Below are 13,101 nucleotides of genomic sequence, written 5' to 3'. Positions count from 1 at the left end.
TTTAGGCTTCAAATATTTTGGTTTTCGATTAAAGAGTTAAGAATCTCATCTTGCCATGCAATTAGTCCCTTATTTTACGAATCGCGTACACATAGATTAGATTAGATTAGATTTATTTATTACCTTTTGAAAAAATACATTATAAACACATGTCAGTTAATTACAAGAAATTCACAAAAGGATTGTCAAATGTATACAAAAAAAAAATCTTATTACAATAAATTGTCAGCGATAAATTTTAAATGACAAAATAGAATTCAATTCAATTATAATAATTAAAAGCAAAACAAGAATATACTTAAATCTAAGTCAAATTTATGCAATAGGAACAATACGCATAACGCTACGTACGTATACACGTTTTTATAATAGTACCTTGGCTAAAACTCGAAAACACGCGTTTTCCCAGTAATTAGACGAAGCTAGATCGATTATACGCCGCTGGAAATCCCCACAAGGCAAATTTATTCGCAATCACTGTCACATGCTTTTATAATTGGTGTAGAATTGGTTACTCTACAATACCCACCGAACACATTCTAAATACGTAAGTAACTTAGTCTTCATGAAACTGTACTTTTGTAGCGGTAGTCCTCTCTCGTTCACTAGGACAGCACGGTAGCGACACGACATACCTACCTACCTACTTGCGACACGTCACATCGCCGCCGTCTTGCTCTAATTACCGATAAACCTTCATTTTCGCGCACTTCTATTTCTATAACTTTTTAAATTCAATAACAGGTAGCGCAAAGTGACTCGTACCATATCCCGTGTTCAATAGCAATTTTGATTCAAAATTGCGAATAATTATCATGATTATTTGTTAGTATGTATGTATGATAACATCACAGAATTGACATGCCCCAAGCCAAGCGCGAAGGACGCACGATTGCAAAGCAATTTACCTACCACGGTTAACTGCACCAACTTAGGTATTCCCCATTGAATTGATCTTAGCATTGTTTTACGTTTTTATGTATCGCTGGTGCATAAAAAACTCGTGAGAAGTTACGATTCTTATCTCATTTTCAATGTGACGTGCATAAAATGATGTAAGTGTATAATTCTCGAACATTTTGCTCATGTTCATGTTTCCAATTTCCAATGAAAACATGTTAGCAATTTAAGAAAACAAAGAAGAAATAAGTACAAAGATGTTTAAATGAATTTAAAATACGAGGATTTTACTGAGTGGAATTTTCCCGCTGCCCACTTATCAGCCCACTTATAGTTTAGTGGTATGTCTACATTATACAAAATTTTAACTTGTGCTGACTAACACGAAATTCACCAACTTGAATTCCCTCACGCAGATACCTACACACGAAAATCCTTTACCCTATAGTTAGGCCTTGCTTTGCCTTCATGGTTATAGATCTACCAATATATCACTGAAAAAAAAATTTGTTTACATCAAACAATATCTTGTTTATTATAATCGTCATCTTGATACCATATGAGCCTGTCAAGATCTTGACTTCTGTGGCAAAGAGAAATTTGTTAAATTGTCTTAGTTTCGTCTGTCAAATTACTGTACTGGCCTTATAAAGGTTGATTAGTTAGTTTCATTCAGATCTTGTGCAGTAAAATTATGAAACTTTATTATATTGACAAAGATTGTTTATAGATTCAACTAATCCCTAAGTTCCATCAACTAAGACAGTGATTAGTCGAACAATGATATTTAGTCAAACCAACTTTATTTATGTTCAATGTAAATATTAAGCTTCTTTAGATAAAACAATTTACTAATATAATCAACTAAGTTGCTTACTATGTTGACAAAGATTGTTCATAGATTCAACTAATCCTTAAGTTCCATCAACTAAGACAGTGATTGGTCGAAAAATGATTATTTAGTCAAACCAGCTTAATTTATGTTGAATGTAAATATTAAGCTTCGTTAGATCAAACAATTTATTAATATAATCAACTAAGTTGCTTATTTGCGTTAAAAAAGCTAATACTGGCCTTAAAAAAGCCACACAGTCGTGACAACCACAACTTGTCCTCTACAACCATGAACCTTCATTGTATTAACAAAATTCGATTCTAGATTTAACTGATCCATGGCCCCATCAACTAAGATAATGGTTAGTTGAACAATGGTAGTTATTTATTTCAGTTGAAATCATACCCAATATGACTACTTAATTTCATGAGATCAAAAAAATAAATACTTCATTTAACTTGAGTGATTATTTGTATCTATTGGATTTCTAGGTTTAGTTAGACAAGGTAACTTGTTGCATTTACCAAGAATTTTTGTTGATGTGATTATTGACAGATGATAGATTCAGTTGAGATTATTTTTAACATACACATGATTCATCATCATATTTACTAAGTCTATTGGCCAATTTAAGCATTTACGTAGTTGAGACAAGGATGACATAGACTGGATTAGCAATCGCCATAGTCAGAACGACCGCGAAAAATTGATCGATTATTAAATCTAGATGGCGCTGACATTATAGCCAGAGGCTTTAAAAGCAAAACAATAATACCACAGATGTCTTATAATATTGCAAATGCATTATTATGCAGTAAAAACATCTGTAGTCTTATTGTTTTGCTTCGAAAGTCTCGAGCTATAATGTCATCGCCATCTAGATTTAATAATCGAACTAAAATTCCGCGACCGCAGCTATGGCGATTGCTAATCCAGTCTATATCATCATTGGTGATAGTGAGATATGTAAATACTTTTGTAAAATCTCAATGTATTTTTGTGTACTGTCAAATGCACATAAACTTTACAATAAAACTCCATTCTACACGCGTCAAAGCTTGATGTGTACTTAAAACGCATTCACTGCCACCGACGCATATAATGCGTTTTGGTGACTCGTCCAGTGCCGTTGGCAAAGATTCACAGGCGTTTGAACGCACATGTGCATTTGCGGCACCTGAAAAAGGTTCGACTCTGACAGGTGACAACGAATGCGTTAAACTTGGTTGTAATACAAAAAAAGCATTGCAGATTTACAAAGGCTCAAATACGTAAATTATTTAAATTGGCCAATATTTAGTATACTATGCGAGAAATCACGGTCAAATTTTATATCTATTGCCTATTAGCTATATTCAATGATTATAATGTAATAAAATAAATAATAATTTTTAAATATTGCTTTATTGGAATCAAGTCAAAAAACAAAAAAAAAAACATCAATTTTATAACGTACATCGCAAAGTTACATATTTTTTTCCGTTACTGAGAATATTAATGTTACATGGGATAGGAGACACTAAATTCTTGTGATATTTAACAACATTTTCTTTTACTTCTGTTTCTGCAACTTCATATGCAAAAAATGCTCATCAAAGACAAAGTACTCATTAATATTCCCATAACAATCAAGTCATTTGAATCATACAAGTAGACATTTTCCACTTTAAAGAACACGGGCAGTGAATTATTAGAAATTGTATCATAAATTAAGATGGTACCTTTAACATAACGTGTAGTACACACAGTGGCCCAAGTAACTTGTACAAGGACTTATTTTGCAATAATTGTAAACGTGACTGTATGAATTGATTATCGGCAGATTCGTCACTAACGACACGAACAACTGGACCGGTCCTAAGGATCTGAGGCAATTTGCCTTTAAGAAATGTTTCATTTAACTGTAGTTGATGTTTTGTCGTTAAAGTTAGAGTAATTTTTTCTATTACATGATACATTTGAAGCCAATTTAAAAACTCTATGTTTAGCTTCAAAACGCATGGACCACACCTTGATTAGAGCAGTAATATACAATTATTATGGGTGAATACAAGGGTTTTATTCTGATTAGCTATCTACTCTATAAATATATTCTAATTTTATTTAAGTACTTACAATAAAATCTATTATAACTGAAGTAATATAATAATATCGCGTACTTTTTTCTCTTTTTTTTTAGTTGAATTTTTATGTACTTTCGTGTATTTTTTTGAAAACCTTAGAATACTTACCAGAGTGTAACCATGGGGTTTTTTTAAGGCTGGGTAACAGTTAAAATAGCTTTCTATTGTTTGATATTTTTGTAAGTCGTGCAAGTTGAGAACGCGTTGCTTGGCAGTTTGTTGCCATTTTGTTTCCACAAGGCCCATGGTTCGGATGAATTTTGAAGCCATACTAGAATTTCTTCGATATTAGCTTGTGTGTCTTGGGTGTCTTGTGTGTCATTAAGGCTGTCAGGCAGTGGCCTCGGGCTTCTTGGATATGACGATCCAGGGCTTTCCACCCTGGTCCTCTTTTTTGTGGCCAAGGACCCCAGCTGCTGAAAGCGCCTCCTTTTGTTCAAAACCTAAAAAAAAAAAAGAAACTGAATAAATAAAAACTTACAAAGTTAAGATTACACGTGTGGGTTGTCTGTTTTGTGTATGTATCTGTGCGTGCGTCTTGTGCGATGTATGCGTGTATATGTGGGTGCGGTCATGTGGTGTGAGTCTGTGTGTACTTATACCTGATGTACGAGTTTCCCCCGAGCTTGTAAAACAACGCCCGTTGCTGTTGTACACGCGGGGATATAGTAGGTAGTGGTTCTTTCCCCGGAAAGAGTTCGATAATCTGCTTAGCCCACTTAAAATATATTGGTCCCACTATTGGGGAATTTCTATTATTATTTAATATTCCTTTGCAATGACGGACGCCAGCAAATTTCTAGTTGTGTCGCCGTCCAAAGAGCCACCTTTATATATCAATAAAGAACTTGTCTCCAGTGAATCATTGAGCAATTTTTCCAGTTGCTGAAAAGGAAAATAGAAAATAAGTTTTTGGTAAAAATTCATTTTTAATAAGTACAAGCTTGTTCTGCGGACTGTACTTGTATTGCCACCCAAACTAAATTTGCATACCAAATTTCAAGTTGATGCCATTAACCTTTGAAGAGTTCCGTCCTGCGAAGACTGAACTACCAGATTATTGTATTGTCAAGCAATTTACATAAGTATACCAAATTTCAAGTCAATCCAATTACTGAAAGTTCGTCGGATTTAACTTGCAAGATTTGATTATAAACAGACAGACAACGGACAGGTGAAACTAAATAAAAGCTAGTAAATATTGTACCTAATTGGTGCATTTAAATTGGAAGAACAATCAATATTACGCCCTGCGCAAATCTGAAATTATTCTGTGTGATAAGTTTATAGAAAGATTACAGGAAATAAAAGCTTGTAAAAACGATTTCTAAATAGCATCTTTTTTAGAAATTAATAAAAATTACATTACTCAAGAGATGGCTTGTTTATACTACAAAATAAAAAATACAGTTCTTCAAATTTTTAAAAAATGTATGGTTAGTAACACAAATATTACTATACATGACACTGACACGGAACCCTCGGTCCGCGAGTCCGACTCACTCTTGCCCGGTTTTTGGTGAGTTACCAGAAAAAAGCAAAATTTAACTATTTAATTTTAAATTATAATAATGATTGATTACAAATTACAATTTTCTTGAATAAGTTTTTGGTAAAAATTAAATTTTTAATACAAGCTTTTTTTGCTGACTGTACATTGTCACCCAAACAAGTTGCATACCAAGTTTCAAGTCGATGTCATTAACCGTTGAAGAGTTCAGTCCTGTGGAGACGATCCTGGCTGAACTACCAGATTATTGTATTGTCACGCAATTTACATAAGTATACCAAATTTCAAGTCAATCTAACCACTGGAAGTCGGTCGATTTAACTTGCAAGATTTGATTATGATTACCATCAGACAGACAGACAACGGGACAGGTAAAACTTTATAAATAAAAGCTTGTAATAATAAATAAAAATAAGTAAGAAGGGTACTTAAGTAGGTAAATTATCAGGTAGGTAGTAATTATTATGTATGTATGTATATTATATTAGTATAGTTCATTATGTATGTAATTGTATGTTTCTATTTACATTTATGTATGTGTATAAACCTCCTCCTTTTTTGAAGTCGGTTAAACTCTTTATTGTACAAAATAAGTAAACAAGCACAATTGTCAACATTGAGATACCTATATACAAAGGCGAACTTATCCCTTTAAGGGATCTCTACCAGTCAACCTTTGAGTGGATGAGAGGAGCATTGGGGACAGACAAAAAATGAGTTTAAAAATTAAAATAGATAGTGGAAGCTATATACAATGCTTTAAACAATATAATATATTATTTATAGCACTGTATTGTAAGGTTGTGTTAAAGTGGTGTATTAAATAACAATATAATCATCATCATCCGAGCCTATATACGTCCCTCTACTGGGCACAAATCTCCTATCAGCTACTCGGGCCTTGGGGCTTGGGCCATAGATCCCACGCGGGCCCAGTGCGGATTGGCAACTGCACACATACCATTAAATTGCTTGGCAGGTGTGTACAGGTTTCCTCATGATGTTTTCTTTCACCGTAAAGCTTGTGGTAAATTTAGAATGAAAATTTTGCACATGAATTTCGAAAGACACAGAAGTGCGAGTCGTGGTTTGAGTTTGAACCATGATCCTCTGCTTGAGAGGCAATAGGTCAAACTACTAAGCCACCATGGCTTTAATATATTAATATAATTTGAATATGCAATTAAGAATTCAACACAATTTTACATGCAAACTTAAAGTTTTTACTGCATTAAATGTTGTGATGAAGATCTTAAAATATGAAGGTTTAACATTTACCCTGTTAGGGCACAGCAATATACAAATAGGTAATTTAATTATAATCTATCAAACCCACCAACATAAAATAAATTACTTACCCCGCTCTGAGTTTCTAACACCAGCACTGTTTCTTGACTCGGGGGAGTATTTTCTTTTTGTGTCACTAGTATACACTCTTTAGGTTTTGGGTCACTGGGCCAGGGCCAGAGTAGTCTAACTCTATATTTGATAAATCAAAGGCCTAAAAATGAAAGAAGACAACAAATAATCATTTAGGTATGATCTTACAGATTAGTACCTAAGTATGTAATTTCTTTGGGTGTGGAATGGTGGTGTATTTGGATAATGACAATGAACCCGTACAGGGTTCGAAACGCGTATGCGATTACTATGGTGGTGGTGATAGCGAGTTTGTGTGTCATATAATATGTGGATTTATGTGGCGAGGAGGCGGTGTTACATGAAGAAAAATAAGTAATGTGTGTCACATAGTTTACCATTTTACATAGACATTTCGGATCGAACTTAAAATAATACATAATTTACAGAATAACATTTGATGATGTAAAGGATGACTCAGCATTATGCTGCAGTAAGTATATGCTGCCTACTACACTACTACTACTACTATTTTTCTGCAGTATAAGGGTGGAAGTTCATTGATATGGCCCCACAAAGTACGCTTGATTCATCAATCATTTAGGTACCATATGTACTATTATTATTATGTATTAATTTTAATTTAATTAATTTAAAGGTAGGTAGGTACCATCCATTCCCTTGATTGATTTTAGCTTCAAATGCGGAATAGCTAACTGTAGCCTAGATATAATGCATTCAATTTGGTGTTACTGTAATAAATAGCATTGCTGTTTTTTTCCCTGCTGTTTGTTTAGGTGAAATATTTTAGATAATAAAAAAAGATATTCCCTTATATACCCACCTTAGTACAAAATATGAATATAGGTGTCTACAGTAATTTCTCATTCAATTTAGGTACACTCAGCTGCAAAAAAGTTAGCCCAGTCCCAAAATATATGAAAACCAAACAAAATTTGGGTAATTTTTTTGCTACTGAGTATATTATATCAAGCAAGCCATAAATAAGTACTTAAGCAATATCAAGAACTTACTGAAAATGATACATTGTTTAAGACCGCTGGCAAAAATTCATTTTTCCAGGTATCCCAGCACCTTGTGAATAGGACCCGTGGTCCTGCCTGGGGAATCAAATCTTTGACATCACCCGGGGTCAAGGCTGATAATGCCTGTATAGTAATCCGCTGTTCTAAAAGTGAATGATTTTTTTCTATCAAACAATGTATAAGAATAGGTACATAATATATACATAATGCGTTTTTTAAAACATAACATTTATAAAGTGGAGTGGAAAAGGGAAGAAAGACCTTTGCCCAGCAGTGGGACAGTGAAGGGCTAGTATAAATATTATTATTTTCAATGCATCTAGGCCCTAGACTAGGGCCTAGATGCGTTGAATCCGCGCTTTCGTATCAAGGAAGGTACGTTAGGCCGATGGTCCTTGCTGTTAAGGTGATTTTCCACCGGCGAGGCGAGACGAGAACTGAAATTTGTATGACGGCGCCCGCGGCGACTCGCGGCGGGTGCGCGAAAAGCCATAGAAATTTCAATTCACGTCTCGCCTCGCCGGTGGAAAATCACCATTAACGATTATTAGCAGTTGTGAAGTCATGTTAGAGGCGATCAGAAAGGTTTCCTATACCTTCATACGACATAGGGAGAGTAAAATAAACGAACAATAATTTCAAAGGAATGAAATGTACCTAAACCTACCAACTCTTGAGAGTTTGGTCCTGGTTTGGTAAACTTTAATGAATAATATTTAGACACAGAGTGATTACTATTAAAGTAAATAAACAGCGTTTAGGTACTTACCGGTAAATACAGGAATCAGTTCAGGAAGCTCCCACGTTTGTAGGAGCTCAGCTACTTCATCCATGTTTTTTGGTACAGTTATGTACAAAGTAATACAAACCAATCCAAAGGTAATGTAAAATGTAAGCGCTAATAACAATTATTCGGTGTTGAGCATTTATCTAATCAAACAATTCGCATTACCGCATACGCCAGCCCGGTAACGGAAAAGTGAAATATTACTTTACTCTTTGAGTGAAATGAACGAACAAGTCAAAACGCGCCGCGTTCTCGCGGGGCAGTGTTGCCAGATGCCGGAATACAAAAAGCGAGAGCTGCGATTTCAAAACGCGGATTTTTAAATGAAAATGCGGATTTGCGGAATACGTTTATAGGTTTTTTTACTACGTTGAAATGCCGAAGAAAAATCACAATATATATATTTTTAAATATATTTTCATTTCTATTCAAATGAAAATGTCCTCGACATCTTTTCATCAAATGATCATCAAAAAGCCGTGGTGGCCTAGTGGTTTGACCTATCGCAGTATCGCCTCTCAAGCAGAGGGTCCTGGGTTCAAACCCCAGCCCGCACCTCTTGAGTTTTTCGAATTTATGTGCGAAATTACATTTGAAATTTACCACGAGCTTTACGGTGAAGGAAAACATCGTGAGGAAACCTGCACAAAACCTGCGAAGCAATTCAATGGTGTGTGTGAAGTTCCCAATCCGCACTGGGCCCGCGTGGAACTACGGCCCAAGCCCTCTCATTCTGAGAGGAGGCCTGTGCCCAGCAGTGGGACGTATATAGGCTGGGATGATGATGATGAACTAATCAATTTGATTTCAATATTTCGTATTTTTTTCAATATCGCAACGCAACGTCGCTTATGCTTGACATCACCTACTTAAATGTTAGTACAAACTACAAGCTTTAAAATGTATAGACATAGACATACATTATCTGTTTATGCTAAAAATGAAATCCATTGAACAAAATATAACAAGCGATGTACGCTGAATAGTAGTCAGTTATTGTTAATTTTGCCCGACCTTTGTTTTCTAAGTATACGCTACCGTGTGAGTGAAATGGCTTTATCGCAAAGCGCGCAAGTGTGAATAGTACAACGAGTGCTTCCGCTGCGCCGTTACGGCTTACGGTTAGCGTTCGGCGTTTCGTTCGTTCGATGTTTTGAATTTATCACCTTTTTCCACGAGCAAGTGGTAACATTTAAAGATTGTTCGTGTATATTTTAAAAAAGCGGATCCGCGTTAGCTTAACGCGTATAGCGGGGCCAGTGGCAAAAACGCGCGGTATAAAGCGGAAAAGTGGGGTGTCTGGCAACACTGTGGCGGGGCGGGGGACACGCGCGACGCGCGTGGCGGCTCGCTCTTGCTTGTTTCGATCAAGTCATTCACAGATTCAAATATATGACTATAAAAATCTACTCAGAAGCCTGCTTACTGCAACGTGCCATATATGAATTATAACAATGATCAATAATTTGTAGATTCTACTAAGACGTTGTTTAATATAACGCATTATTTAATTGCAGCAAATTTGAAAATTGATTGTTAGAACATTGTTAGTTTGTTGTTGCTACTAAAAATAACATTGTAGAATACACTTCTTATCTTATTTGATTCTAGTTTAAGTTAAATTATTACAACTTCGCGCTTTGTTAGCTTAACAAACATAAATCGTCAATGTAACACAAGATTTTTGTAAACTCAAACAAAAATAAGGTAATTAATTTTACAAAGAGCCTTTATAAAGGTAAAGAAGAATTAAGTCATTTTTATAAAGAACTTTTATTAAATTAAACAACACATTCGAACAAGATCAGTTTGTTGTTGTAATTACCCACTTTTGACTTTAGTAAACATTTTCAACATTATTTCAATTATTTTGGTACCAACTAAGAGAAAATGTCACTTAGTTGGAGTGTATTTTTTTCAGTGTAGTTTACGTGTTCACAAATTCATAACAACTCATTTTCAACACCACACTAGGCAGTACCTACGAACAGATAAGTGCAGGAAATAGTATGAATTGCACTGAAATTATAGTATCAACCACTAGTACATAGGTATGGTATGTTGAGCTCGCTTGAATTGTTTTCGTTATTAATAAAGTATACCTAGTATAAGTATTAATTAAGTCGATGTAGGTTAACTTGTGACCATGGTTAACAAGATTACAGTCACAAACGGATTATTACCTCACGCTTCACTGCGTAATGCGTGTAAAATAAGCCCTAGTAATATATTCGTTACACCAATAGTATAAAGTGAGATTTTAGAAAGAAGTAAAAGCGAAGCAGCCGTGGTATCAAGTGTCTGGGTTGCTATGAATTCACTCTCGAATCGCGATTCAGTTCACTGCAATCGTAACATTAATGCTTTTGATTTCTATTTATCGCTGTTATTAAGAGTTACCCTGAGTTCAGATCTGTGTTGTCTTCAAAACATTAGGGCGTATGAATGTAGTTTTTACTTCCAAATCAAATCTTGAAGCAAATGCTTCATACATAACGTTGTCAAATGCTAACTATTACGTATTTGACAATGTCATGTGAATCGTGCTTTAAACATTAGCAGTAAAAGCTTATTTTTTCAAAGATATACTCATTTTCGCATTTATAATATTAATGAATAATGAGATAATAAGGATAGGGATTGTTTGGATAGGAGCTTTTAAATTCGTTTTCAACCGCTTAATATCTTATTTAAATCCCGGTGCGGTTCTCTATTGGATGGCATAAAATTATTTGTAATATTTTTGTTACGCATAATTGCTTTTAGCCGAATCAGCGATGTGCATACTCATCATTACGCATATTTTTTACGCATAAAATTGAAAAGCATAAATACAGAAAGCATCATCTTTATGAAGGCTAACGTCAAATAGCAAGAATACAAAAAGTCATAATAACAAATTTGCATCATTACAAAGTGCATAACCACAATCACGAGCCTGATGCACTACGAGAAAAGGGGATCCCTCCCGGTGCACATACGAGCGCATATTGAGAACACTCGTGACGAAATAATTTTACAGTCAATTATTTTCTGATTAATGAACGAAAAGTCTTGGCGAAAAATAGCATATCGATTTGTCTACAATCGCTGCCTCAGTATTTCGTACGTGTTTTTATAGCGCAAAATTTTGTTTACGTCACTAAAAGATCATCTAGTTACTAAAGTACAAGGCCAATGATACATTTTGACAGAGAAAAAAAGAGCGAGATACTAATAATGACGTATCAGCCAGGATGAAGTGTTTCCCGTATCGTTAGCGTTGCATTAAAACTTATTTATCAATCAGGCTTTTATCAGAATTCAAGATCTTAATATGTTGAGTACAAACATGGTGTGCGGTGCGGTTGTAAACCTGTACAAGTACCCAAGTTAAAGCATTGTGGGGTACGGCTCTAGCCAGCGCCATCCCTGTCCCTAATGCGTAGTGTAATTAGCGAACAGGAGATCGTACCGGAACTCTTTTATTGAGCTTAATGTCCGGGCAAACAGCTTCTCTTGTACTATTCTTGCCTTTATTTTCTCATAAAAATGTTAATTTTAAGTCTGGAGACATTCCGCACCCGCTAAGCATGCATTACTCATCAGCTACGTCTAGACGAGACACATGGCGACAATTTTTATAGGATACTTAATATTTTTAATCTCATAGCCGTACTCAGAGTGTTAAGCTTAATTAAACCGTGTCATTAATGCCATTATGCTTAGGACGTTCGAAAATAAATTGATCGTCCGAGCAACATGAAAGCGTCTTCAAGTCACTTTATATTACTAAGACTTACTGAAATAAATTCAGTATACCTATCGTTGAAAATATATAGTCGATCAATTCGATTTCTAGGCGACCACCGTGCCATAATGACAGACTTATTACTATGAAAAGGTTCCATGGTGGCCCAGGAATAAAATTCATTGACTACCTTACTTGTATGACTAGTGGAGTCCAAAAAGTTGGCTGAACTATAAGTTGGACATTTAAGATCGGTAGTAAAAATACTTAGTAATAAGATTCCGATACGCGATAGACGATTGACCATAAATTATAGTTGTATGGGTAATTCTCATATTACAGCGGAACTTTTGACATTTGGTTGACATGGTCCAACTTTTTTAATTCCACCCAAATAGTTTGGAATACTTCGATGGGTCCTACGTACAAGGGCTTAAGTGTAAAATCCTGACTTTACAGGACGGGCTTTCAAAGTCAAAAACTGTCGTAACTCAGAGATGGTGTATCCGAGACTTCTAAAATTTGGCACACCAGCTAATAGTACTCTGGTCCTTCAATCACGATGAATAAATTTTAATAAAATATTTTTTCATTAAAAGTTATTGTACAGTCACCAGCATTAATATCAGCCACAGCGGAGCGTGCAAAAATATCTGACACGTCCTTCCGGCCCTAGAAATAGAGTCGTATCAGATATTTATGCACGCTTGTTGTGTCAGATATTGGTGCTGGTGACTGTACATACACCCGTATACGTGAATTTGCGAGAAATAAACTTTTGTTCAAAAAGACAGTAAAACGATCTATGTGG

General features: G+C 35.1%; 1 protein-coding gene and 2 long non-coding RNA genes across 3 annotated transcripts in view; 1 reads left to right on the top strand and 2 right to left on the bottom strand.

The window, feature by feature from the left end:
* Positions 1–13,101, top strand: part of LOC141427343 (mannosyl-oligosaccharide alpha-1,2-mannosidase IA) — a 110,144-nt gene that overhangs the window by 17,655 nt on the left and 79,388 nt on the right. The gene's annotated exons all lie outside the window — the stretch shown is intronic.
* On the bottom strand, positions 4,106–6,819 carry LOC141427346 (uncharacterized). The gene is made up of 3 exons (XR_012451318.1): positions 6,727–6,819; positions 4,461–4,743; positions 4,106–4,301 (listed from the first exon to the last, which is right to left on the bottom strand). It is a non-coding gene; the product is annotated as an uncharacterized lncRNA (long non-coding RNA).
* LOC141427347 (uncharacterized) lies at positions 6,825–8,665 on the bottom strand. Its single transcript, XR_012451319.1, has 3 exons — positions 8,543–8,665; positions 7,762–7,916; positions 6,825–6,869 (listed from the first exon to the last, which is right to left on the bottom strand). It is a non-coding gene; the product is annotated as an uncharacterized lncRNA (long non-coding RNA).

This window comes from Choristoneura fumiferana, chromosome 4 (assembly GCF_025370935.1).
Source record: "Choristoneura fumiferana chromosome 4, NRCan_CFum_1, whole genome shotgun sequence".
Taxonomy (NCBI): domain Eukaryota; kingdom Metazoa; phylum Arthropoda; class Insecta; order Lepidoptera; family Tortricidae; genus Choristoneura; species Choristoneura fumiferana.
The sequence above is the reverse complement of the archived record's forward strand: the minus strand, read 5'-3'. Positions and strand labels throughout refer to the sequence as shown.